General features: G+C 44.8%; 2 protein-coding genes across 14 annotated transcripts in view; one reads left to right on the top strand and one right to left on the bottom strand.

Annotated features, from left to right (window-relative positions):
- Positions 1-15,309, bottom strand: part of phf6 (PHD finger protein 6) — a 119,360-nt gene extending 104,051 nt beyond the window's left edge. For 10 of the 13 annotated variants that reach the window (XM_068047047.1, XM_068047040.1, XM_068047034.1 and 7 more), the window contains exons 1-2: positions 15,171-15,309; positions 3,884-3,926 (exon numbers count right to left, since the gene is read on the bottom strand). The gene's annotated coding sequence lies outside the window, so the exon portion shown is untranslated. Of the gene's footprint in view, positions 1-3,883; positions 3,927-12,795; positions 12,927-15,170 lie in introns of all 13 variants that reach the window. The other 3 variants (XM_068047037.1, XM_068047045.1, XM_068047048.1) reach the window with 2 other exon arrangements.
- A 27-nt stretch (positions 15,310-15,336) lies between these two features.
- LOC137377458 (calcium-binding protein 39-like) overlaps positions 15,337-23,536 on the top strand; it is a 147,932-nt gene continuing 139,732 nt past the window's right edge. Inside the window, exon 1 of the mRNA XM_068047050.1 lies at positions 15,337-15,400. The gene's annotated coding sequence lies outside the window, so the exon portion shown is untranslated. The remainder of the gene's footprint in view (positions 15,401-23,536) is intronic.

Here is a 23,536-nt window from a genome sequence, read left to right as displayed (position 1 = left end):
GCCGGTGGGTCTGATACCAGTGGCGAGCTCGCTGTACAATGTGTCTTTGGGGATCCTGCCATCTTCCATGCGGCTCACATGGCCAAGCCATCTCAAGCGCCGCTGACTCAGTAGTGTGTATAAGCTGGGGGTGTTGGCCGCTTCAAGGACTTCTGTGTTGGAGATATAGTCCTGCCACCTGATGCCAAGTATTCTCCGAAGGCAGCGAAGATGGAATGAATTGAGATGTCGCTCTTGGCTGGCATACGTTGTCCAGGCCTCGCTGCCGTAGAGCAAGGTACTGAGGACACAGGCCTGATACACTCGGACTTTTGTGTTCCGTGTCAGTGCGCCATTTTCCCACACTCTCTTGGCCAGTCTGGACATAGCAGTGGAAGCCTTACCCATGCGCTTGTTGATTTCTGCATCTAGAGACAGGTTACTGGTGATAGTTGAGCCTAGGTAGGTGAACTCTTGAACCACTTCCAGAGCGTGGTCGCCAATATTGATGGATGGAGCATTTCTGACATCCTGCCCCATGATGTTCGTTTTCTTGAGGCTGATGGTTAGGCCAAATTCATTGCAGGCAGACGCAAACCTGTCGATGAGACTCTGCAGGCATTCTTCAGTGTGAGATGTTAAAGCAGCATCGTCAGCAAAGAGGAGTTCTCTGATGAGGACTTTCCGTACTTTGGACTTCGCTCTTAGACGGGCAAGGTTGAACAACCTGCCCCCTGATCTTGTGTGGAGGAAAATTCCTTCTTCAGAGGATTTGAACGCATGTGAAAGCAGCAGGGAGAAGAAAATCCCAAAAAGTGTGGGTGCGAGAACACAGCCCTGTTTCACACCACTCAGGATAGGAAAGGGCTCTGATGAGGAGCCACCATGTTGAATTGTGCCTTTCATATTGTCATGGAATGAGGTGATGATACTTAGTAGCTTTGGTGGACATCCGATCTTTTCTAGTAGTCTGAAGAGACCACGTCTGCTGACGAGGTCAAAGGCTTTGGTGAGATCAATGAAAGCAATGTAGAGGGGCATCTGTTGTTCACGGCATTTCTCCTGTATCTGACGAAGGGAGAACAGCATGTCAATAGTCGATCTCTCTGCACGAAAGCCACACTGTGCCTCAGGGTAGACGCGCTCGGCCAGCTTCTGGAGCCTGTTCAGAGCGACTCGAGCAAAGACTTTCCCCACTATGCTGAGCAGGGAGATTCCACGGTAGTTGTTGCAGTCACCGCGGTCACCTTTGTTTTTATAGAGGGTGATGATGTTGGCATCGCGCATGTCCTGGGGTACTGCTCCCTCGTCCCAGCACAGGCATAGCAGTTCATGTAGTGCTGAGAGTATAGCAGGCTTGGCACTCTTGATTATTTCAGGGGTAATGCTGTCCTTCCCAGGGGCTTTTCCGCTGGCTAGGGAATCAATGGCATCACTGAGTTCCGATTTGGTTGGCTGTATGTCCAGCTCATCCATGACTGGTAGAGGCTGGGCTGCATTGAGGGCAGTCTCAGTGACAGCATTCTCCTTGGAGTACAGTTCTAGGTAGTGCTCAACCCAGCGGTCCATCTGTTTGCGTTGGTCAGTGATTATGTCCCCCGATTTAGATTTGAGGGGGGTGATCTTCTTGATGGTTGGCCCAAGAGCTCTCTTCATGCCATCATACATTCCTCTGATGTTTCCGGTGTCTGAGGCCAGCTGAATATGACTGCATAGGTGTTGCCAGTAGTCGTTTGCGCAACGCCTAGCTGTTCTTTGTGCAGTACTTCTGGCTGCTTTAAGTGCTGCGGATGTTAAATCGCTGGGGGCTTTCTTGTAGTTCAAAAGTGCAATGCGCTTAGCGGCTATGACAGGTTCCAGCTCTTCGTTATGAGATTGAAACCAGTCTGCATTTCTCTTCGCACTTTTGCCGTAGGTGGTCAAAGCTGACTCATAGATGGCGTCTCTGATGTGGGCCCACTTGGTCTCAGCATCCCCTGTGGGAGTGTTTTGAAGGGCTGTTACAAGTGAATTTAGAAATTTTTGTAACAGCTGTGGGTGAGAAATTCTGCTCGTGTTGATGCGCGGGTGGCCCTTCTGCTTGGAATGATGCAACTTCTTTGGTCTGAGTCTAACCTTGCTGCACACCAGGGAGTGGTCGGTGTCGCAGTCCGCACTGTGGAAGCTGCGTGTGATTTGAACACTGTTTAAGGCGGCTCGCCTTGTGACAATGAGGTCTAGCTGGTGCCAACGACGTGATCTTGGGTGCCTCCATGAAACCTGGTGACAGGGTTTAGTGTGAAAGAACGAGTTGGTGATGCAGAGGTTATGATAGGTACACAACTCAAGCAGTCTCTGCCCGTTCTCATTCATCCTTCCAACGCCATAGCGCCCAAGGCAGGAGGGCCATGAGTCATGGTCGGCCCCAACCCTGGGTTAGTATACTAACCCTGTAGGGTTAGTATAAATGGGTGGTTCTTGGTCGGCACAGACTCGGTGGGCCGAAGGGCCTGTTTCAGTGCTGTATCTCTAAATAAATAAGTAACATTCAAGGCTACGGGCCAAGTGCTGGCAAATGGGATTAGGTAGACACGTCAGGTGTCTTTAATGCATCGGTGCAGACTCGATGGGCTGAAGGGCCTCTTCTGCACTGTATTATTCTGTGATTCTGCGACAGGTAGACTGGTGAGGACAAGGTCTAGCAGGTTTTTCCCTCTTGTTGGTTCCCTCTCCTCCTGCCGCAGGCCAAGTCTGGCAGATATGTCCTTCAGTACTCGGCCAGCCCGGTCAGTAATGGTGCTACCGAGCCACTCTTGATGAACATTGAAATTCCACACCCACAGTACATTCTGTGCCCTTGCCACCCTCAATGTTTCCTCCAAGTAGTGTTCAAAATGGAGAAACACTGATTCATCAGCGAAGGGAGAGCAGTAGGTGGTAATCCTTGCCCATGTTCGACATGATGCCATGAGACTTCATGGGGGACCAGAGTCAATGTTGAGGACTCCCAGGGCAACTCCCTCTCGACTATATACCACTGTGCTGCCACCTCTGGTGGGTCTGTCCTGCCAGTGGGACAAGAAATACCCAGGAATGGGTGATGCTGGCATCTGGGACATTGGTTGTAAGGTATATTTCTGTGAGTATGACAACATCAGACTGTTGCTTGACTAGTCTGTGGAACAGCTCTCCCAATTTGGCACAAGCCCCCAGATGTTAGCAAGGAGGACTTTGCAGTGCTGAATTTGCCACTGGCGGTGCCTAGGTCGATGCTGGGTGGTCTGACCAGTTTTATTCCTTTTCAGCTTGAGTAGCAGTTTTGTACAACTGAATGGCTTGCTGGGCTATTTCAGAGGGCAGTTAAGAGTCAACCGCATTGCTGTGGTTTTGGAGTCACATGTAGACCAGACCAGGTAAAGACAGATTTCCTTCCCTAAAGGACATTGGTGAACTAGATGGGTTTTTAAAGACAATCTATGGTAGTTTCATGGTCGCCATTACTGAGACTAGATTTCAATTCCAGATTTTTATTAATTAGTTGAATTTAAATTCCACCAGTTGCTATGGTGGGATTTGAATTCATGTCCCCAGAGTATTAGCCTAGGTCTCTGGATTATTAGTTCAGTGACATTGCCACTACGCCAGCATCTCCCAGTGTTGATTCTCCTTTATTGACCCACACTTGCCCAAACGACTGTTAATTTTCTCCCAAATTATTGTTTCCAAAAGTTTTCCCATCACCGATGTTAAACTGGTTGGCCGGCCTGTAATTACGAGTTTTATCCTTCTCTCCTTTTTGAACAAGAGTGTAAAATTTGCAATTCTCCAGTCCTCTGTCACCAGCCCAGTATCTAATGATGGAAGTTCTTACTCATGCCCCACAATGACAGCTTGCAAACCTATAAAATCTAACAGCATTACTTACCCACTGGTGAGAATAGCAAATAGAAAAAGTTAGCTCTTTTCACCTGGAAGAAAACAAAAAAAAAGTAGTTGTTACTTTAAAACACAAGCCCAATGGCACACTGCGATAACCCATAGCAACACGGCAGTTGACTGAAAGTGCAACCCCATGTGTGCTCAATTAGCTGATGTAATTTGGGAGATCACTGCAGTATTACAACTGGAATTATTCTTCCACCCCCACCTCAGTAGAATATGGCATACAGGGAAGGTGGAAGACAGAAGAGATAATGGAAATAAACATTCTAATAATCACCATCAATGAGCCCTACTGGAAAGATTCCAAGTGAGCATTAGGATTGGGCTCAATTGTAATGTCCCTTCCCAGTTAGATAATCACTGCTGAGGTTCAAACATGAGCCATGTTGCTGGTTCTTTTGGAATTATACCCAATCAAGGGCAGTTAACATTGATTTGTAAGAAGCAAGGCACGTTTGACAAATTTAAGAGTTTGAGAAAATTATGGAGTGTACTGATTGACTGAAAAGCACCAAGCTGCCAAGGTTGTGAACGGCACCAAATAAATGCAAGTCTTCTTGATAAAGGAAATGCCCGGATATAATGAATTTTCAAGAGCAGGACAAAAGCAAATAGGTAATGCTAACTCTTCACTAAATTGTTGGTCAGGCCACAAATAGAACTTTTTTCCCTTTCTCAGGATGCAAACACCTCTGACGAGGCCAGCAGTTACTGCCCTTGAGAAGGTGGTGGTGAGCTGTCTTCTTGAACCACAACAGTCCATGTGGCGAAGGTACACCCACAGTACTGTTAGGTAGGAAGTTCCAAAATTTTGACCCCGTGACAAGGAAAGAATGGTGAAATATGTCCATCATGTCTACTCTTGGGTACCATACATCAAGAACCATGGACAGGGCATAAAAGATTTTCCATGATTCCATTAAGAGGCTTCAGTTATGCAGACAGAATGAAACTGGGTATCTTTCATTACAACAAGGAAGGTTAAGAGTGGACTCAAGAGAGAGGTGCTCAAAATTATGAGGGGGTTTATTTTATGATGATAAATGTCCTAGGCCCAACCATCTTCAGCTGCTTCATCAATGACTGTCTTTCAATCATAAAGGTCAGAAGTGGGGATGTTCGCTGACGATTGCACAATGTTCAGCAACATTCACGACTCCTCAGATACCGAAGCAGCCCATGTAGAAATGCAGCAAGACCCTGGACAATATCCAGGCTTGTGCCGATAAGTGGCAATTAACAGTTGCGCCATTCGTGCGGGAGAGCATCGGAGAGGAGTCCAGGCGCGTCTGACTTTGAAAACTAAGTGAACAGTGACATCACAGGAAAGCTGTAAGATGATTGTTTGGTGAGTAACTGCTCTTAGGGAATATCAGTAAATAGCTGGGTTAGTAACTAAAGTAAGAAGATAAGGTCGACAGTTTTTTTTTTAGATAGCAAGTAGTGTGTTTGAGGGAATCTAGGTCCCTAGTGCAAATAATCTCTAATTTTTGAGTAATTTAAGGGAGTAAATTAAGGGTAGGTCATGGCAGGGCAGCTCAGCAACATGGAGTGCTCCTCCTGTGCTATGTGGGAAGTCAGGGACACTTCCAGTGTCCAGGGTGAACACGTGTGCAGGAAGTGTCTCCAACTGCAGCTACTCGAAATCCACATTTCTGATCTGCAGCAGCAGCTGGGGACACTATGGAGCATTCGCGAGGCTGAAATCATCGTAGATATCACGTACAGGGAGCTGGTCACACTGCAGGTAAAGACTGCTCAGGCAGAAAGGGAACGGGTGACCACCAGGCAGAGTAGAAGAACTAGGCAGGTAGTGCAGGAGTCCCCTGGGTCCATCTCCCTCCCTAACAGATTTACCGCTTTGGATACTGTTGGGGGAGATAGCTTCTCAGGGACTGCAGCAAGAGCCAAGTCTGTGGTACCATAGGTGGCTCAGCTGCACAGGAGGGAGGAAAAGGAGTGGGAGAGCTATAGTGATAGGGAATTCGATTGTAAGGGGTGCAGATAGGTATTTCTGTGACCGCAAACATGACTCCAGGATGGTAGCTGGCCTCCCTGGTGCTCGGGTCAAGGATGTCACGGAATGGCTGCAGGACATTCTGAAAAGGGAGGGTGAACAGGCAGAGGTCGTGGTACACATTGGTACAAATGACATAGGTAGAAAGAGGGATGAGGTCCTGCAACAAGAATTTAGGGAGCTAGGTAGCAGATTGAAAAGCAGGACCTCAAAGGTTGTAATCTCTGGATTACTCCCGGTGCCACGTGCTAGTGAGTATAGGAATAGGAAGATACAGCAGATGAATATGTAGCTGAAGAGATGGTGCAGGAGGAAGGGCTTCAGTTTCCTGGATCACCGGGTCTGTTTCTGGCAAAGGTGGGACCTGAACAAGTTGGACGGGTTGCACATGAACTGGAACGGGACCAACATCCTTGCAGGGAGGTTTGCTAGTGCTGTTGGAGGGTGTTTAAACTAATTTGGCAGGGGAATGGGATACAGAGTGGAGGTACAGTAGGGAGTGATGCACAGCCAAATATAGAAGAGAAACTAAGTCAGTCCGGAAGGCAGAGCAAATATAGATCTGTTAAGGCACAAGCAAATAATGCAAGGCTGGATTGCATCGATTTTAACGCAAGGAGTCTTACAAGTAAGGCAGATGAATTGAGGGCATTGATTAACATATGGGAATATGATATTATTGCTATCACAGAGATATGGTTGAGGAAAGGGCAGGACTGGCAGCTCAATATTCCAGGGTATAGAATCTTCAGGCGTGACAGGGGGAGTGCAAAAGAGGCGGCATTGCACTATTATCAAGGAGTCAATTACTGCAGTAAGGAGAGATGATATCTTAGAAGGTTCCTCAAACAAGACCATATGGGTGGAACTTAAAAACAAAAAGGGGAAAACACTTTGCTGGGAATGTACTACAGGCCTCCAAACAGTTAGGGAAAGAGAGAGGAGCAGATATGTAGGCAAATTTCAGAGAGGTGTAAAAATAATAGGGTAATAATAGCAGGGGATTTCAACTTCCCCAATATTAACTGGGATAATCTTAGTGCAAAAGGCTTAAAGGGGGCGGAGTTCTTAAAGTGCATCCAGGAGAGCTTTTTGAGCCAGGATGTAGAAAGTCTTAGAAGAGAAGGAGCAGTACTGGACCTAATCCTCGGGAATGAAGCCGAATAAGTGGTAGAAGTGTCAGTGGGGAAGCATTTCAGGGATAGTGACCATAACTCTAAGATTTAAGGTTGTTATGGAAAAGGACAAAGATGGGCCAGAAATAAAGGTACTGAATTGGGGGAAGGCCGATTTCAATGTGATAAAGCAGGATCTGGCCGAAGTGGACTGGGAGCAGCTACTTGTAGGAAAGTCCACATCAGACCAGTGGGAGTCATTCAAAGAGTCGTACAGCATAGAAATAGGCCATTCGGCCCACCGCGTCCATGCCGACCATAATGCCTATCTATACTAATCCCACCTGCCTGCACTAATTCCATATCCCTCTATGCCTTGCTCATTCAAGTACCTGTCCAGATGCCTCTTAAATGTCGCTACTGTTCCTGCCTCCACCACCTCCTCTGGCAGCTCATTCCAGATACCCACTATTCTTTGTGTGAAAAATTTACCCCTTTGATCCCCTTTAAACCTCCTCCCTCTCACCTCCAAACCAGGCAACATCCTTGTGAATCTTTTCTACACCCTCTCTTGCTTAATCACATCTTTCCTGTAGTGCGGCGACCAGAACTGCACACAGTACTCCAAGTGCGGCCTAACCAACTTTATGTACAACTGTAACATGACGTCCCAACTCTTGTACTCAATGCCTCGACCGATGAAGGCAAGCATGCCATACGCCTTCTTCACCACCCTGTCTACCTGTGTTGCCACTTTCAGGGAACGATGTACTTGCACCCCAAGGTCTCTCTGCTCAACAACACTCCCCGGGGCCCTGCCATTCACTGCATATGTCCTGCCCTGGTTTAACTTCCCAAATTGCATTACTTCGCACCTGTCTGCATTAAATTCCATTTGCCAATCCCTTGCCCACTTTCCCAGTTGATCTATATCCTGTTGTAATCTTAGACAACCTTCTTCACTGTCCACCATACCACCAATTATGGTGTCATCTGCAAACTTACTAATCACGCCCCCTACATTCACATCCAAGTCATTAATACATATGACAAACAACAGAGGGCCCAGCACACCACTGGTCACCGGTCTCCAATCTGAAAAACAACCCTCCACTACCACCCTCTGCCTCCTGTCACCAAGCCAATTTTGTATCCAATTGACTAGTTCACGTTGGATCCCATGCGTTCGGACCTTCTGGACCAGCCTACCATGCGGGACCTTGTCAAAGGCCTTGCGAAAGTCCATGTAGACAACGTCCATCGCCTTGCCCTCGTCAATCCTCTTGATCACCTCCTCAAAAAACTCAATCAAAATCGTGAGACATGATTTCCCACGCACAAACCCCTATCTGAATATCCCTAATCAGACCTGGTCTTTCCAAATGCATATAACTCCTGTCTCTCAGAATCCCTTCCAATAACTTTCCCACCACTGATATAAGGCTCACCGGCCTGTAGTTCCCTCGCTTATCCCTGCTGCCCTTCTTAAATAAAGGCACGACATTAGCTATCCTCCAGTCTTCTGGTACCTCACCCGTGGCTAACAATGATACAAAAATTTCTGCCAGGGCCCCAGCAATCTCCTCCCTTGTTTCCCATAGCATCCTAGGATACACTTGGTCAGGCCCTGGGGATTTATCCACCTTAACGCGCATCAAAACCTCCAACACCCCCTCTTTTGTAATGTTGATATGCTTCAGCATATCGCTGTTCCCTCCCTTGAACTCACTAGCTTCCATGACCTTCTCCACGGTAAATACAGATGAGAAGTATTCATTTAAGACCTCGCCCATTTCCCGTGGCTCCACACATTAGATTTTAGATTAGATTAGAGATACAGCACTGAAACAGGCCCTTCGGCCCACCGAGTCTGTGCCGAACATCAGACACCCATTTATACTAATCCTACACTAACCCCATATTCCTACCAAATATCCCCACCTGTCCCTATATTTCCCTACCACCTACCTATACTAGTGACAATTTATAATGGCCAATTTACCTATTAACCTGCAAGTCTTTTGGCTTGTGGGAGGAAACCGGAGCACCCGGAGAAAACCCACGCAGACACAGGGAGAACTTGCAAACTCCACACAGGCAGTACCCGGAATCGAACCCGGGTCCCTGGAGCTGTGAGGCTGCGGTGCTAACCACTGCGCCACTGTGCCGCATAGATTACCACACTGATCCTTAAGGGGACCTACTCTCTTCCTAGCTACCCTTTTACTCTTAATATACTTATAGAATCTTTTAGGATTCTCCTTTATCTTATCTGCCAGGGAAATCTCATGGCCCCTTTTTGCCCTCCTAATTTTGTTCTTAAGTGTACAAAAAGGAAATAGTGAGAGTTCAGGGCCAACGTGTTCCCATAAAGGTGAAGGGTAGGACAGACAAGTCCAGGGAACCCTGGATATCAAGGGATATAGAGGATTGGATAAGGAAAAAAAAAGGAGGCTTATGGCAGATTCAGAGGACTGAAAACAGCGGAGGCCCTAGAAGAGTACAGAAAGTGTAGGGGGGCGGGGGGGGGGGGGTACTTAAAAAAAGTAATTAGGAAAGTGAAGAGGGGACATGAAAAAACACAGGTGGGCAAGGTAGAGGAAAACCCCAAGGCGTTTTGTAAGTATATTCAGGGCAAGAGGATAACCAGGGAAAGAGCAGGACCGCTTAGGGACCAAAGTGGCAATCTGTGCATGGAGTCGGAGGACATAGATGAGGTTTTAAATGATTACTTTTCATCTGTGTTCACTATGGAGAAGGACAATGATGTAGGTGTAGAGATCAGAGAGGGGGATTGTGATGTACTCGACCAAATTAGCATTGAAAGGGAGGAGATAGTGGCGGTTTTAGCAGGCTTAAAAGTGGATAAATCCCCAAGCCCAGAAGAGATATATCCCAAGCTGCTATGTGAGGCAAGGGAGGAGATTGCAGGGGCTCTGACACAAATTTTCAAATCCTCTCTGGCCACAGGAGAAGGACCAGAGGACTAGAGGACAGCAAAATGTGGTACCATTTATTCAAGAGTAGTAGGGATAAACCAGGTAATTACAGGCCAGTGAGTCTAACATCAGTGTTAGGGAAACTATTGGAAAAAATTCTGAGGGACAGGATTAATCTCCACCTGGAGAGGCAGGGATTAATCAAGGATAGTCAGCATGGCTTTGTCAAGGAGAGATCACGTCTAACAAATTTGACTGAATTTTTCGAGGAGGTGACTAGGTGTGTAGATGAGGGTAAAGCAGTTGATGTAGTCTACATGGACTTCAGTAAGGCTTTTGATAAGGTCCTGCATGGGAGATTGGTCAAGAAGGTAAGAGCTCATGGGATCCAGGGCAATTTGGCAAGTTGGATCCAAAATTGGCTTAGTGGCAGGAGGAAGAGGGTGATGGTCGAGGTTGTTTTTGCGAGTGGAAGCCCGTGAACAGTGGTATACTGCAGGGATAGGTGCTGGGACCCTTGCTGTTTGTAGTGTACATTAATGATTTAGATGTGAATGTAGGAGGTATGATAAGCAAGTTCACAGATGACACGAAAATTGGTGGTGTCGTAAATAGTGAGGAGGAAATCCTTAGATTACAGGATGATATAGATGGGCTGGTAAGATGGGCAGAACAGTGGCAAATGGAATTTAATCCTGAGAAGTGTGAGGTGATGCATTTTGGGAGGACTAACAAAGCAAGGGAATATACAATGGATGGTAGGACCCGAGGAAGTACACAGGTCAGAGATATCTTGGTGTACTTGTCCATAGATCACTGAAGGCAGCAGCATTGGTAGATAAGGTGGTTAGGAAGGCTAATGGGATACTTGCCTTTATTAGCTGAGATATAGAATATAAGAGCAGGGAGGTAATGATGGAGCTGTATAAAACACTAGTTAGGCCACAGCTGGAGTACTGTGTACAGTTCTGGTTGCCACAGAGGAAGGATGTGATTGCACTGGAGAGGGTGCAGAGGAGATTCACCAGGATGTTGCCTGGGCTGGAGTATTTCAGCTATGAAGAGAGACCGAAAAGGCTCAAGTTGTTTTCCTTGGAGCAGAGAAGGCTGAGGGGGGACCTGATTGAGGTATATAAAATTATGAGGGGCACAGATAGGAAGAATCTTTTTCCCTTAGCGGAGGTGTCAATAACCAGGGGGCATAGATTTAAGGTAAGGGGCAGGAGGTTTAGAGGGGATTTGAGGAAAAAAATTTCACTCGGAGGGTGACTAGAATGTGGAATACTGCCTGAAGGGGTGGCAGAGGCAGGAACCCTCACAACAATTAAGAAGTATTTCGAAGATCACTTGAAATACCATAGCATAGAAGGCTACGGGCCAAGTGCTGGAAAATGGGATTAGAATTGATAGGTGCTTGATGGCTGGCACGGACACGATGGGCCAAAGGGCCTGTTTCTGTGCTGTATGACTCTATGACAAGTGCCAGACAATGACCATCTACAAGAAGAGAGAATCTAACCATCTCCCCTTGACATTCAATGGCATTATCATCGCTGAATCCCCCACTATCAACATCCTGGGGGTTACCATTAACCAGAACTGAACCAACCACATAAATACCGTGGCTAAAAGAGGTCAGAGGCTCGGAATCCTGCGGCGAGTAGCTCATCTCCTGTCCATCATCTGCAAGGCACAAGTCAGGAGTGTCATGGAATACTCTCCACTTGCCTGGATGGGTGCAGTTCCAACACTAAAAAAGCTTGACACTATCAAGGACAAAGCGCCCCATCCACAAACATTCACTCCCTTCACCACCGAAGCACAGTGGCAGCAGTGTGTACCATCTACAAGATGCAATGCACCAAGGCTCCTTAGACAGCACCTTCCAAACCCATGACTTCAACTACCTATAAGGACAAGGGCAGCAGTCGCATGGGAACACCACCACCTGCAAGTTCCCGTCCAAGCCACACACCACCCTGACTTGGAACTATATCGCAGTTCCTTCACTGTCGCTGGATCAAAATCCTGTAACTCCCTTCCTCACAGCACTGTGGGTTTACCTACCCCACACTTACTGCAACAGTTCAAGGCAGCAGCTCACCACCACCTTCTCAAGGGCAATTAGGGATGGGCAATAAATGCGGGCCTAGAGGGCGACATACACATCCCACGAATCAATTAATAGAAAAAGGTGGAAAATGATTTCCACTGGTCTGAGAGTCAGGAAAGAGACAGCATAAAAGATTACAAGAATAAGGGAGGGGTTAAGATAAATAATTTTTCTTTTAAGAGAGGGCTGTACCAGGAAAATATCTCAGTAGTAGAATCCTTATATCTTTAAAATGCAAATAGCAAATTATTTGAAATATACTGAATAAATGATAGGGGAAAAGGACTAAGCAGATAGCACCTTTAGAGAGCCAGCACTGCACAAGTTCTCCATGCTGTAAAATTCTGTAATTATAAGTCATAGCCCTTCATGTCAGGAGTGGATAAAACTGGAGAATCTTTTATTCATTGTGGAACAGCTGATTAGACTGTATCACAGATGAAAAGTTAAGACCCTGTATAACATTTTAATCCATCTCAAGTGATTATTTTAGCACTGGCTATTAGGCCTTTCGGCATCGCTTCTTCTACCCCACAAATAAAATAACAACTCCACTTATGCAACGCCAGTCATGTACATACCTGGGTAACCAGAATAAAAACATCAAACTGAACAGGTCACCATAAAACATATGCGATGTAAACATATTGCTCCCCATTTGAGAGGGCAGTATCATAGCCAAGACACCAAGTAGTTTCTGCCAATACCTGCCTGTGACTAGGTGCCCAAAGATGCATAGGAGTTAGCTGAGTTGACTCTGCTCAGACAGTGCCTCCGACTGGAGGACGACCATCTTCCACTCAATACAGGTAACACTGCTTCTGGCTCAGCAACCTAATACACTACACAACATAACAAAGCCTTGAGTTACAGATTTGCTATTGAAATGTTTTGGCTGATTGTACCTGTGTGAAGAGTGTTTTACATTAAAGACATTATATAAATCCAAGTTGACCTAAATGTGACATTATAAAAGCATAAAATGTTGAGGGTTGGAATATTGTGAAATTATATTTACTCACTATATATATGACTTTTATATTTAAACACTATAAATCACATTCCAATAAATCTAACTTTCCACTATCCATTCTACATTTAGTCCATTTTAAAGGAATTAAAATCACATACTAACTGGGGGTGAAATATACAGACACATGGTAGATCCAACTTAATACAGAGAAATGCGAAGTGAATGAATAAATTTTGGTAGGAAGAATGAGGAGAGACAATATAAACTAAATGGAACATTTTTAAAGGGGTGCAGTAACAGAGAGACCCAAGGGTGTTTGGACACAAATCTTTTGAGGGTGGCAGGACAAGTTGTTGCTAAACATTTAAAAGATAGTAGTTAAGCCTCACCTGGAGTATTGTGTTCAATTCTGGGCACCACAGTTTAGTAACGATGTTAAGTTCTTAGAGAAGGTAAAGAGATTTACTAGTATGGTACCAGGGATGAAGGACTTCAGTTAAATGGAGGGACTGGAGTTGTTCTCCTTAAAGCAGACCAAGTTAAGTGAGATTTAATAGAGTGTTTCCAAATTAAGAAGGATTTTGATAAAGGAGAAACTGTTTCCACCGGAACGAAGGTTAGTTACCAGAGGACACAACAAAAACTTGTATTTATATAAGCATCTTTAACATAATATTGATTTAAAGTAATTGGCAAAAAAACCAGGACAACACACGGAGAAATATGTTTACACGGCGAGTTTTTTGTAATGTGGAATGCACTGCCTGAAAGGGTGGAGGAAGCAAATTCAATAGTAACTTTCATAACGCAATTGGATATATGACAACACCAACTTGCAATTATGTAGCGCATTTAATGTAGTAAAACATAGCAATGTGCTTCATGGGATTTGATACTGAGTCACATAAGGAGATATTAGGGCAGATAACCAAAAAGTAGGTAAGATTTAAAAAGCATCTTAAAGAGACCTATGTTCCCTCATGGGTGTATAGCCATGCAGCAATCCAGAACATACTGCATAGTGCAATAGGCTTGTGCACAAAGAAAAGTTAGATGGAACATTGGAAGACAGGTTTAGGGAGGGAATTCCATAGCTGAGGGCCCAGGCAGTTGAAGACACAGCTGCCAATGGTAGAGTGATTAAAATCAAGGATGGAATTAGAAGAGTGCAGAGGGTCAGCACAGCAGCCTCACAGCTCCAGCGACCCCGGTTCAGTTCGGGGTACTGCCTGTGCGGAGTTTGCAAATTCTCCCTGTGACCTCGTGGGTTTCTGCCGGGTGCTCTGGTTTCCTCCCACAGCCAAAGACTTGCAGGTTGATAGGTAAATTGGCCATTATAAATTGCCCCTAGTGTAGGTAGGTGGTAGGAGAATTGAGCAAAGGTGGGGATGTGGTAGGGGATATGGCATTAGTGTAAGTGGGTGGTTGATGGTTGGCACAGACTCAGTGGGCTGAAGGGCCTGTTTCAGTGCTGCTTCTCTCTCTCAGGGGATGGAGAAGATTAGAAATAGGGAGGAGCAAAGACAATGAGGGATTTGAGAATAAGAATTTCAAAATCCAGGCATTACTGGACCAGGAGTCAATGCAGGTCAATGGGAACGAGAGTGATGGACAAATGGGACTTGGTTTGATTTAAGACGTGATCAAGAGTGTTTTGGATGACTTCAAGTTTACAGAGAATCGAATGTGTGAGGCCGGCTAACAATACTTTAGAACAGTTAAGGTTGGGAGTAACAACAACATCTATTTGAGAAAGAGAAATGTGCAGGACTCTAGGGAAAGAGCAGAGACTGGAATTAATTGGATCGCGCCACCAGAGAGCTATCACCAGTAGGATGGGCCGAATGACCTCGCACTCTGCCATGACAAGGCAAACACGCCAGATAGCGGATGGAGGACATGAAAAACAATGAGAAGATGAGGAGGATGTGATGAATAAAGACTGGGCTCTGGGTTGCGCGTGGCTGCACGGCGGCTCCCGCTCACACGGACGGCAGGAGGTTCAGGCAGTGCTAGGCCCGAGGCTCTGATGAGGAGAGGAAACAGCGCGAAGGGCCCAGACAGGCGGAACGGATAGGTATGGGAAGGGAGGAGAGGTTGCTGCGGTACTTACCCAGTCAAGTGTGGGTGGGGGTCGGGTAAGGCCGAGTCAGCTCCCGGGGATGGTACAAAGCTCGGTCCCACACACAGGCCCCGCGCTCACTACGCGGCTCCTGCCGACGTCACCCCGTTCCGCGCTCGGCACGGCCCCGCCCCCGCTCACTCCTGATTGGCCAGCTCAGGCGCCGATCGGGACATGCGCCGTCTCCTGGCGGGAGCGAGATGAGGAGTTGTGCTGAGAGGGTGAGTAAGTGGAAGGGACCGCGGAACGGTACACAGACACCGACCACGGCGACCGAACTAAGTCCCCGAGAGCTCGCACCCGACAGTCCATTCGGACTGCGACAACCAGCTCCACAAAACCCTGTCTGCAAGTGGCGGCCAACGGCACTGGACACAAGTTGCGTCACAATGACGTCGTAGGCTAGTGACGTCCCACGCTTCACAATGATCTCATTGTGCATACCAGCCAATAAAGAACGCGCGTCAGTCCCATAAGCCGCCACGCACCACCAGAAACATTAAACCAGAGCCCTCCATACACAGAGTAATAATGACCCAGAGCCCTCCATATACAAATAGTAATAATCACCCAGAGCCCTCCATACAGAGTAATAATGACCCAGAGCCCTCCATATACAAATAGTAATAATCACCCAGAGCCCTCCATACAGAGTAATAATGACCCAGAGCCCTCCATATACAAATAGTAATAATGACCCAGAGCCCTCCAGATACAAATAGTAATAATCACCCAGAGCCCTCCATACACAGAGTAATAATGACCCAGAGCCCTCCATATACAAATAGTAATAATGACCCAGAGCCCTCCAGATACAAATAGTAATAATCACCCAGAGCCCTCCATTCAGAGTAATAATGACCCAGAGCCCTCCATCTACAAATAGTAATAATCACCCAGAGCCCTCCATACAGAGTAATAATGACCCAGAGCCCTCCATATCCAAATAGTAATAATGACCCAGAGCCCTCCATCTACAAATAGTAATAATCACCCAGAGCCCTCCATACAGAGTAATAATGACCCAGAGCCCTCCATATCCAAATAGTAATAATGACCCAGAGCCCTCCATATACAAATAGTAATAATCACCCAGAGCCCTCCACACAGAGTAATAATGACCCAGAGCCCTCCATATACAAATAGTAATAATCACCCAGAGCCCTCCATACAGAGTAATAATGACCCAGAGCCCTCCATATACAAATAGTAATAATAACCCAGAGCCCTCCAGATACAAATAGTAATAATGACCCAGAGCCCTCCATACACAGAGTAATAATGACCCAGAGCCCTCCATATACAAATAGTAATAATGACCCAGAGCCCTCCATACAGAGTAATAATGACCCAGAGCCCTCCATATACAAATAGTAATAATCACCCAGAGCCCTCCATACACAGAGTAATAATGACCCAGAGCCCTCCATATACAAATAGTAATAATCACCCAGAGCCCTCCATACACAGAGTAATAATGACCCAGAGCCCTCCATATACAAATAGTAATAATCACCCAGAGCCCTACATAGAGTAATAATGACCCAGAGCCCTCCATATCCAAATAGTAATAATGACCCAGAGCCCTCCATATACAAATAGTAATAATCACCCAGAGCCCTCCATACACAGAGTAATAATGACCCAGAGCCCTCCATATACAAATAGTAATAATCACCCAGAGCCCTCCATACAGAGTAATAATGACCCAGAGCCCTCCATATACAAATAGTAATAATCACCCAGAGCCCTCCATACACAGAGTAATAATGACCCAGAGCCCTCCATATACAAATAGTAATAATGACCCAGAGCCCTCCAGATACAAATAGTAATAATCACCCAGAGCCCTCCATACAGAGTAATAATGACCCAGAGCCCTCCATATACAAATAGTAATAATCACCCAGAGCCCTCCATACAGAGTAATAATGACCCAGAGCCCTCCATATCCAAATAGTAATAATGACCCAGAGCCCTCCATATACAAATAGTAATAATCACCCAGAGCCCTCCATACACAGAGTAATAATGACCCAGAGCCCTCCATATACAAATAGTAATAATCACCCAGAGCCCTCCATACAGAGTAATAATGACCCAGAGCCCTCCATATACAAATAGTAATAATGACCCAGAGCCCTCCATATACAAATAGTAATAATCACCCAGAGCCCTCCATACAGAGTAATAATGACCCAGAGCCCTCCATATACAAATAGTAATAATCACCCAGAGCCCTCCATACAGAGTAATAATGACCCAGAGCCCTCCATATACAAATAGTAATAATCACCCAGAGCCCTCCATACAGAGTAATAATGACCCAGAGACCTACATATACAAATAGTAATAATGACCCAGAGCCCTCCATATACAAATAGTAATAATGACCCAGAGCCCTCCATATACAAATAGTAATAATGACCCAGAGCCCTCCATACACAGAGTAATAATGACCCAGGGCCCTCCATATACAAATAGTAATAATCACCCAGAGCCCTCCATACACAAATAGTAATAATCACCCAGAGCCCTCCATACACAAATAGTAATGATCACCCAGAGCCCTCCATACACAGAGTAATAATGACCCAGAGCCCTCCATATACAAATAGTAATAATGACCCAGAGCCCTCCATACACAGAGTAATAATCACCCAGAGCCCTCCATATACAAATAGTAATAATCACCCAGAGCCCTCCATATACAAATAGTAATAATCACCCAGAGCCCTCCATACACAAATAGTAATAATCACCCAGAGCCCTCCATACACAAATAGTAATAATCACCCAGAGCCCTCCATACACAAATAGTAATAATCACCCAGAGCCCTCCATACACAGAGTAATAATGACCCAGAGCCCTCCATATACAAATAGTAATAATGACCCAGAGCCCTCCATACACAGAGTAATAATGACCCAAAGCCCTCCATATACAAATAGTAATAATGACCCAGAGCCCTCCATACACGGAGTAATAATCACCCAGAGCACTCCAAATACAAAGATGATTATATTACCCAGAGCCCTCCATACAGAGTAATAATGACCCAGAGCCCTCCATATACAAATAGTAATAATCATCCACTGCCCTCCATACACAGAGTAATAATGATCCAGAGCCCTCCATATACAAATAGTAATAATGACCCAGAGCCCTCCATACACAGAGTAATAATGACCCAGAGCCCTCCATATACAAATAGTAATAATGACCCAGAGCCCTCCATACACGGAGTAATAATCACCCAGAGCACTCCAAATACAAAGATGATTATATTACCCAGAGCCCTCCATACAGAGTAATAATGACCCAGAGCCCTCCATATACAAATAGTAATAATCACCCAGAGCCCTCCATACACAGAGTAATAATGACCCAGAGCCCTCCATACACAGAGTAATAATGACCCAGAGCCCTCCATATACAAACAGTAATAATGACCCAGAGCCCTCCATACACGGAGTAATAATCACCCAGAGCACTCCAAATACAAAGATGATTATATTACCCAGAGCCCTCCATACAGAGTAATAATGACCCAGAGCCCTCCATATACAAATAGTAATAATCACCCAGAGCCCTCCATACACGGAGTAATAATCACCCAGAGCACTCCAAATACAAAGATGATTATATTACCCAGAGCCCTCCATACAGAGTAATAATGACCCAGAGCCCTCCATATACAAATAGTAATAATCACCCAGAGCCCTCCATACACAGAGTAATAATGACCCAGAGCCCTCCATATACAAATAGTAATAATCACCCAGAGCCCGCCATACACAGAGTAATAATGACCCAGAGCCCTCCATATACAAATAGTAATAATCACCCAGAGCCCTCCATACACAGAGTAATAATTACCCAGAGCCCTCCATATACAAATAGTAATAATCACCCAGAGCCCGCCATACACAGGGTAATAATGACCCAGAGCACTCCAAATACAAAGATGATTATATTACCCAGAGCACTCCATATACAAAGAGTAATAATCACCCATAGCCCTCCATACACAGAGTAATACGTGAACACGTGGCTGCAGGGATGGTGTAGGAGGGAGGGTTTTGGTTTCCTGGATAATTGGGGCTCTTTCTGGGGTAGGTGGGACCCCTACAAACAGGATGGTCTTCACCTGAACCAGAGGGGTACCAATATCCTGGGGGGGAGATTTGCTAGTGCTCTTCGGGGGGGTTTAAACTAATTCAGCAGGGGAATGGGAACCTAAATTGTAGTTCCAGTGTACAGGATGTTGAGAGTAGTGAGGTCAGGGACAAGGTTACAAGGACGCAAAAGGGCACTGGCAAGCAAGAACTTGGTTTAAAGTGTGTCTTCTTCAACGCCAGGATTATCCGGAATAAGGTGGGTGAGCTTGCAGCATGGGTTGGTACCTGGGATCTCGATGTTGTGGCCATTTCGGAGACATGGGTAGAGCAGGGACAGGAATGGATGTTGCAGGTTCCGGGATTTAGATGTTTCAGTAAGAACAGAGAAGATGGTAAAAGAGGGGGGGGTGGTGTGGCATTGTTAATCAAGGAGAGTATTACGGCGGCAGAAAGGACGTTTGAGGACTCGTCTACTGAGGTAGTATGGGCCGAGGTTAGAAACGGGAGAGGAGAGATCACCCTGTTGGGAGTTTTCTATAGACCTCTGAATAGTTCCAGAGATGTAGAGGAAAGGATAGCGAAGATGATTCTCGACAGGAGCGAGAGTAACAGGGTAGTTGTTATGGGGGACTTTAACTTTCCAAATATTGACTGGAAATACTATAGTTCGAGTACTTTAGATGGGTCAGTTTTTGTCCAGTGTGTGCAGGAGGGTTTTCTGACACAGTATGTAGACAGGCCAACCAGGGGCGATGCCACATTGGATTTGGTACTGGGTAATGAACCCGGCCAGGTGTTAGATTTAGATGTAGGTGAGCACTTTGGTGATAGTGATCACAATTCGGTTAGGTGTACCTTAGCGATGGGCAGAGACAGGTATATACCGCAGGGCAAGAATTATAGCTGGGGGAAAGGAAATTATGATGCGATTAGGCAAGATTTAGGATGCGTAGGATGGGGAAGGAAACTGCAGGGGATGGGCACAATCGAAACGTGGAGCTTATTCAAGGAGCAGCTACTGCGTGTCCTTGATAAGTATGTACCTGTGAGGCAGGGAGGAATTTGTCGAGCGAGGGAGCCGTGGTTTACTAAAGAAGTTGAAGCGCTTGTCAAGAGGAAGAAGGCGGCTTATGTTAGGATGAGACGTGAAGGCTCAGTTAGGGCGCTTGAGAGTTACAAGCTAGCCAGGAAGGATCTAAAGGGAGAGATAAGAAGAGCGAGGAGAGGACACGAGAAGTCATTGGCGGATTGGATCAAGGAAAACCCAAAGGCTTTCAAAAGGTATATCAGGAATAAAAGAATGACTAGAGTTAGATTAGGGCCAATCAAGGATAGTAGTGGGAAGTTGTGTGTGGAATCAGAGGAGATAGGGAAGCGTTAAATGAATATTTTGCGTCAGTATTTACAGCAGAGAAAGAAAGTGTTGTCGAGGAGAATACTGAGATACAGACTACTAGGCTAGATGGGATTGAGGTTCACAAGGAGGAGGTGTTAGCAATTTTGGAAAGTGTGAAAATAGATAAGTCCCCTGGGCCAGATGGGATTTATCCTAGGATTCTCTGGGAAGCCATGGAGGAGATTGCAGAGCCTTTGTCCTTGATCTTTATGTCGTCATTGTCGACAGGAATAGTGCCGGAAGACTGGAGGATAGCAAATGTTGTCCCCTTGTTCAAGAAGGGGAGTAGAGACAGCCCTGGTAATTATAGACCTGTGAGCCTTACTTCGGTTGTGGGTAAAAGGTTGGAAAAGGTTATAAGAGACAGGATTTATAATCATCTTGAAAAGAATAAGTTCATTAGCGATAGTCAGCACGGTTTTGTGACGGGTAGGTCGTGCCTCACAAACCTTATTGAGTTTTTTGAGAAGGTGACCAAACAGGTGGATGAGGGTAAAGCAGTGGATGTGGTGTATATGGATTTCAGTAAGGCGTTTGATAAGGTTCCCCACGGTAGGCTATTGCAGAAAACACACACACATACCCCCAAATAGAAATATTAACACTCACACACACATACCCCCAAATACAAATATTAACACACTCACACACACATACCCCCAAATACAAATATTAACACTCACACACACATACCCCCAAATACAAATATTAACACACACACACACACATACCCCAAAATACAAATATTAACACTCACACACACATACCCCCAAATACAAATATTAACACACTCACACACACATACCCCCAAATACAAATATTAACACTCACACACACATACCCCCAAATACAAATATTAACACACACACACACATACCCCCAAATACAAATATTAACACACACACACACATACCCCCAAATACAAATATTAACACACACACACACACATACCCCCAAATACAAATATTAACACACACACACATACCCCCAAATACAAATATTAACACACACACACACACATACCCCCAAATACAAATATTAACACACACACACACATACCCCCAAATACAAATATTAACACACACACACACATACCCCCAAATACAAATATTAACAAACACACACACATACCCCTAAATACAAATATTAACACACACACACACATACCCCCAAATACAAATATTAACACACACACACACACATACCCCCAAATACAAATATTAACAAACACACACACATACCCCCAAATACAAATATTAACACTCACACACACATACCCCCAAATACAAATATTAACACACACACACACACACATACCCCCAAATACAAATATTAACACACACACACACACATACCCCCAAATACAAATATTAAACACACACACACATACCCCCAAATACAAATATTAACACACACACACACACATACCCCCAAATACAAATATTAACAAACACACACACATACCCCCAAATACAAATATTAACACTCACACACACATACCCCCAAATACAAATATTAACACACACACACACACACATACCCCCAAATACAAATATTAACACACACACACACACATACCCCCAAATACAAATATTAACACACACACACATACCCCCAAATACAAATATTAACACACACACACACACATACCCCCAAATACAAATATTAACACACACACACATACCCCCAAATACAAATATTAACACACACACACATACCCCCAAATACAAATATTAACACACACACACACACCCCCAAATACAAATATTAACACACACACACACACATACCCCCAAATACAAATATTAACACACACACACACATACCCCCAAATACAAATATTAACACACACACATACCCCCAAATACAAATATTAACACACACACACATACCCCCAAATACAAATATTAACACACACACACACATACCCCCAAATACAAATATTAACAAACACACACACATACCCCCAAATACAAATATTAACAAACACACACACATACCCCCAAATACAAATATTAACACACACACACACATACCCCCAAATACAAATATTAACACACACACACACATACCCCCAAATACAAATATTAACAAACACACACACATACCCCCAAATACAAATATTAACACTCACACACATACCCCCAAATACAAATATTAACAAACACTCACACACACATACCCCCAAATACAAATATTAACACACACACAACATACCCCCAAATACAAATATTAACACTCACACACATACCCCCAAATACAAATATTAACAAACACTCACACACACATACCCCCAAATACAAATATTAACAAACACACACACATACCCCCAAATACAAATATTAACACTCACACACATACCCCCAAATACAAATATTAACAAACACTCACACACACATACCCCCAAATACAAATATTAACACACACACACATACCCCCAAATACAAATATTAACACTCACACACATACCCCCAAATACAAATATTAACAAACACTCACACACACATACCCCCAAATACAAATATTAACACACACACACATACCCCCAAATACAAATATTAACAAACACTCACACACACATACCCCCAAATACAAATATTAACACACACACACATACCCCCAAATACAAATATTAACACACACACACATACCCCCAAATACAAATATTAACACACACACACATACCCCCAAATACAAATATTAACACACACACACACATACCCCCAAATACAAATATTAACAAACACTCACACACACATACCCCCAAATACAAATATTAACACACACACACATACCCCCAAATACAAATATTAACAAACACTCACACACACATACCCCA

This window comes from Heterodontus francisci, chromosome 15 (genome assembly GCF_036365525.1).
Source record: "Heterodontus francisci isolate sHetFra1 chromosome 15, sHetFra1.hap1, whole genome shotgun sequence".
Classification (NCBI taxonomy): domain Eukaryota; kingdom Metazoa; phylum Chordata; class Chondrichthyes; order Heterodontiformes; family Heterodontidae; genus Heterodontus; species Heterodontus francisci.
Note: the sequence above shows the minus strand (reverse complement) of the source record. Positions and strands in the feature narration are given on the sequence as shown.